The sequence below is a fragment of the Coenobita brevimanus genome, chromosome 20, assembly GCF_032717465.1.
Source record: "Coenobita brevimanus isolate Jiangsu-jjx chromosome 20, ASM3271746v2, whole genome shotgun sequence".
Lineage (NCBI taxonomy): Eukaryota > Metazoa > Arthropoda > Malacostraca > Decapoda > Coenobitidae > Coenobita > Coenobita brevimanus.
In genome coordinates, this window is record NC_136973.1 from 13,667,058 (window position 1) to 13,673,057 (window position 6,000).

The following is a 6,000-nucleotide window of genomic DNA, read 5'->3' on the forward strand; positions in this document are numbered from 1 at the left end:
TTCGTACTGGCTTATATATCATCACCATCACCACCACCACCACCATCATCATCATCATCATCATCAACATCATCATCATCATCATGCCAGCTCTAATGCCCTCCTAAAAGAGGAAGTCCGTTGCCAACAAGAAGAAAAAAAAAAAAGCATATGCCAGTAGACCAGCATCCACCATTGATATGGGTCAGTCGAATAATTAGCAATGATTCATTCAAGCCTTCGAAATGCTGTTTTGACTTCACAAGCAATACCACTTGCACATATTTCTTTAGAGTTGCACTTCACATCCACATGTGGCATAGTCATTTCATGGTCGAGGAGGGTGTTTACTGTTTACCACTTTGTTTTATGCATATTTCACCACAAATAAATAGTAATTAATTGGGCTTACCTCATTATACTGATCTGTCAATACAAAATAATGATTTGGTCAATAGAAGTAGGCCCAAAACTTATACTGGAGACAAAAAAATATGATTTTCTAACCTTAAATGAGTAGCGCCGTGATACCAGTTATAGGCCTGTGTCCCTGACCAGCATGGTCCCAAAATTGTGCAAGAGAATCTTGAAAGACAGGTGGATAGATGTGGAGGCGATGGACATTTTGGCCGAAAGTCTGTTTGGATTCAGAAATGGAAGGCCGTGAGCTTCTAGAACTCAAGGGCAATTGACATGCTACAGGAGAGAAACTGTTGTGTGGATTGTGTGTACTTAGATCTGGAGAAAGTCCCATAAGTGACTAATGTAGAAACTGGAGCACATAGTAGGACTGCATGGGAACCTCTTGGAATAGATGAAAGACTTCATGAGAGACCAACAGATGAGAACAGTAATGAAGGACAGGATATCAGGGTGGAGGCAAGTAACAAGTGGAGTCTTGCAGGGCTCGGTGCTGGCGCCCGTAATGTTCCTGGTTTACATAAACAATATGGTGGATGGAATGAATAGTTATGCGAGTCTTGCAGGGCTCGGTGCTGGCGCCCGTAATGTTTCTGGTTTACATAAACAATATGGTGGATGGAATGAAGTTATGCTAGTCTTGCAGGGCTCGGTGCTGGCGCCCGTAATGTTCCTGGTGCACATAGACAATATGATGGATGGAATGAACAGTTATGCAAGTCTGTTTGCAGACGCTGCAAAGATCATGAGGAGAGTAGATGATGAAGAAGACTGTAAAATGCTACAGGGAGATCTGGAAAGGATTTAGACCTACGATTGCAGCTGGGTAAGGGAAATGAAATTCAATGCGAGATATTGAAATTTGTTAAAAGTACGAAGAGTCCATCACTCAATTACTCGATGGGAAAGGAACCAATCACCAAAGCGAGAGAAGAGGACCTGGGAGTGTTGGTCCAGGATAATTTGTCACCGGAAAATCACATTAACAAAACTGTCAGACATTCAAGCTGCTGACAAACATAAGTGGTCTTCCAGTACATGGATGAAGTGATGAAAAAATTTATAGTGGCTCTGATCCAACCCAGGTTAGAATATGCGGCAGTGGTGTGGTCCCCACATAATAATTAAGATATAACCAAGATTAAGAAAATACAAAGAGCAGCAACCAATATGGTGCCCAGCCTTGCAGATCTATTGCACAAGGAAAGACTAGAAAAGCTAGATCTACCTTCCCTAGTAGAAAGAAGAGCTAAGGGTGACATGATTGCATTGTTCATGGCCATGATGTGAGTATACAAAATTGACAGAGATCTGTTTGTATGGGATTGGGGAGCAACAAGAGGACATGGAATGAAATTGAATATGACAAGTTACTTTGATGATGTCAAGAAATACAATTTTCCATACAGATGCCTTGATCTGTGGAATAACCTGGACAAAGAGATTGTCTAGTCCAAAAGTTTACCTGAGTTTAGAGCAAAGTTTGACTGGTTGAGCCACGGGGATGGGACCCAACGAGCATAGCTCATTTCCTGTTTATCACAACTAGATAAATACATCCAGGTGGCTTAACTAGATAAATACATCCAGGTGGCTTGGACCAGGCCAGCTAACGAAGCGACCAGTTTTCTTTTATACAAATTGTTGAGAAGCTGGATTGCTAGCTAGATTGTTCTGGAGAATTCCCAATGTTTGTTGTAGTTCTGCTACATGTCAGAGTTGCCAGTTAGCCTGCTGTTTTTGAGCATGGTTATTTTCTAAGTGGTGCATCAAATATTATGTTTTTTATCTCTATGATGTTTTATTTATGTGATTGTTAGATTATATAATTATAGCTCAGGCTGTATGCTTAACCCCCCTCACATGGGCAGCCACCTTGTCTTTGTGGTGAGGCTTGCATGCCCGTGAGCCCAGAAGCCTACCCACGGATGTAACGACATCTGGCAGGGTCTCCCTTGCAGGTCAGGTTGTGGGCAAGGGGTCTGACTAAGCACTGCCCGAAACATAGATTACCTGTATGGGTCATCGGTGCTGCCCTTCAGAGGGGTTGCTTGGTTCTGTCCTGAGTTGGTTGGTTGGGTGTCTGGGCTGGGGGGTGTTGGGGAAAGGGGTCTTTGCACTGGTGCGAGCAAACTATCACATCACAGGGTGTCCTTTTTGGGTCACCCTCTGGGAACGAGGTGCCCCACTCCCATCGAACCATGCTCGGCCCCCTAGTAGGCGGTTTCCCTTGGCTCCTGGTGCCATTTTACCTGTCACAAATGTACATGTGGATATATTAAACACTTCTTTAACCACTCGTGTGGTCGGTGACCAGCCACATGAGTCGCCATCACCTGGTCACTCTCTGGCTGGTGACAATTTACCCTCTGGGTCATCTGCTAAAACTGTTAATCCAGATGTCCCTTCTATCGAGCTGTTACCTGACGTCTTTGTGAAACACTGTTGTACAAAATACATAGTACTTAAAATGGCTGATAGTACTTCCTTCCAGAACCTGAACTGTTTTTAGATTCACAATGGTCTAGTTACAGCATGTGGATTTACCCCCAAGGTCTCCTTGCAGGGCAATGTTTCTCTGTTGCTAGAGGCCAGGAATGAAGAGGAGAGTTCACACATCCACTCCCTTACTATGGTAGCCGGTTATCCAGTGTCTGCCTCTCGTCACTTGGCCTTTAACCTTTTAACTGCGGGTGTCATTCCAGAATGACATCGACAAAACTGGACCAAACCGCGGGTGTCATTCTGGAATGTTCGTGAATATTTTGAACACCGCGCATTTTTCCTGTGCGCAAATTGTCTCACGCAAGAGTAGCTGTCGAGTTCTTTCATGCCAGCCATCCCACACCTCCCTCCTCCCACCCCGAGGGGGCCCCCCCCACCCCTGCCCTGACACGCATCAGTCAGTATCTGTCCAGCTCTGTGCGTAATAATGGTGCTTCGTCCCGACTCATCGTCGCTCGCTTCCTCCTCGCAAATGATCAGTGCTAGTGTGCCTTTGACCTCTACACCGGTGAAGGAACTGCCGACGGCGAGGCAGAAGGGGTTGAGCACTCCAGAATTTAGAACAGAGCTGGACAAAACTGTAAGTACTACTCTGGATTGTGGCAGTGAGAGTGATACACTTACAGCAAGTAGTGACGATTTTGCAGTGATTGGTGGTGAACCCTTTACCATTGACAGTGACAGTGATGAAAGTGAGCGTGTAGTTTTCCCCCCACCACCCCCAACTTACTCTGGGAAAGGGAAGGCGCCTATGGGGAAAATTGATGTTGCACGTGGGAAGGGAGTGAAGCGCAGACTTACGTCTCCTACACCAGGCCCTAGTAAGCATTTCCCACCACTTTCCCGTTCCCCTAGCCCTATTGCCCTCACATCATCTTCATCTTCTGCCGTGCCCTTTCCTCAGTCTACATCATCTGAGGAATATGAATTCCCAGAGCCTGCACAGCGAGGGAAGGCAGGCCGTGCAGGCCGTGCAGGCAGGGTAAGCAGGGCAGGCCGGCCTAGAACAAAGGGGATGCATGGCAGTTGGAGGGCAAAGCTGGGCGATAAGCGAGGTGATAAGCGAGGAAGAAAAGGTCAAATTTCACCACGCACCAGGTCAGTAACCCCCCCGCCTGCCTCCCGCTCAGCTCCCTCACCCTCGCCACCCCCCCACTCACCGCCCCCCGCACTCACCCCCCTCCCGCTCGCCTCCTGCCTCACCCCCCTCCCGCTCGCCTCCTGCCTCACCCCCCTCCCGCTCGCCTCCTGCCTCACCTCTTGCCTCACCCATTGCCTCACCCATTGCCTCCACCTCAGCTCCCTCTCACGGGGAAACGAGTGCAATGCGACCTGCCACTTCCACTGAACCACGCACAGGGAAAGTTGATGCATTTGTTTGGTCTGACGGTGCAGATTTTCAGCCACACAATCCGCCGTTTGATATGACAAATGCTGGAATACAGCCTGCCTTTCTATGCAACGCAGGAGACGATTTTGTTGACTACTTCCTGGCCTTCATGGATGACGAAATCGTGCAGCATGTCAGCGATGAGACCAATAGGTATGCAGCTCAGTGTGCAGCAGAAGGGCTGGGACCTATTGGCTCACCAAAGCAAGTGTCGTGGTTGCCTGTCGGGATCAGAGAGCTGTATGTGTTCTTTGCACTGATGTTCTTGATGCCCCATATCAAGAGACATGAGTTGGAGGAGTACTGGCTCGTGGATGACATTACTTCTATCCCAACATTCGGGAAGTATATGTCACGGGATCAGTTCCGACAGCTGCTAGGATACCTGCACTTCGCTGACAATGGAAACCCGTCCCAAACTGACCCTTTGTGGAAAGTGAGGGATTTTCTCAACACGATTAGGGATCGATTTATGCGATTTTTCCGTCCTATGCTGAAAGTCGTCATAGACGAATCCCTGGTATTGTTCAGAGGACGTCTCAAATTCGTGCAGTACATCCCCAGCAAATGCCACCGCTTTGGGATAAAGTTCTTTGTGCTGTGTGACTGTGAGACGGGGTATATCCTTGATTTCGTCATCTACTCTGCAAGCACAATGGACGTGAACAGGAATGACCCCCTTGGCTTCTCTGGCTCCGTTGTAAAAGTGCTGATGGAGAGGTATTTTGGAGAGAATCATGTGCTGTACACAGACAATTATTACACAGCACCGAAACTCTCCAAATACCTGGCTGAACACGGCATTGGCACTGTTGGCACTGTACGGAGCTATAGGAAAGAGTGGCCAAGTTTCCCAGAAGCATCATCCTCATCCAAGGGAGATGTGCACCTGAAGAAGTCAGACAAGCTTCTGGTGATCAGTTGGCATGACAAGAAGGTCGTGAATATGATCAGCACCATCCACAAGGGGGAATTGCAGAGAACTGGGAAGGTCAGCTACAGGACGGGAGAGCCAATCATGAAGCCTGATGCCGTCATTGATTACAATGTGAACATGAGACTTGTTGATAAGTCTGATATGATGATTGGCGAAATAGACTGTCTCAGGAGAAACACCCGATGGTACAGGAAGGCTTGCCTGCACATGCTCGATATGTGCATGCTCAACGCCTTCATCCTCTACAAGACACAAGTCGGGGGCATAAGGCAACCATCCCTGAGACAGTTCTCCAAGACTGTCGTGCAGCAGCTGCTTGCACAATTTGGTCAGGTGACGGCATTGATCCCGAGGCGACACTCTGACACACAACCTGACCGTCTTGAGTGCCGCAATTACATGAGCCGGCACCAGCTTGTGAAATTGCCTCTTACAGCAGGCGGCAGGTTGTCACAGGGCCGCTGCAGAGTATGTCATAACACCACACGAAGGCCTCGGACGAGAAAAATGAGCACACACCAGTGCCAGGAATGCCAAGTCACTCTCTGTGTGACTCCGTGCTTTGCCGAGTACCACTCTCTGAGTGAATACTGAAAGTGACAGTGATAGACAGTGATGCGACAGTGGCGTGCTTTACCAATAATTGTATAATGGATAATGTAGTAATAAGGGATATTTTGCCTAGAAAAAAATGTAAATATTGGCCAGTATAATAAGTGATATTGTAATAAGAGAATCTGCAGCACTTGTGTAATTCTGCAGCACTTGT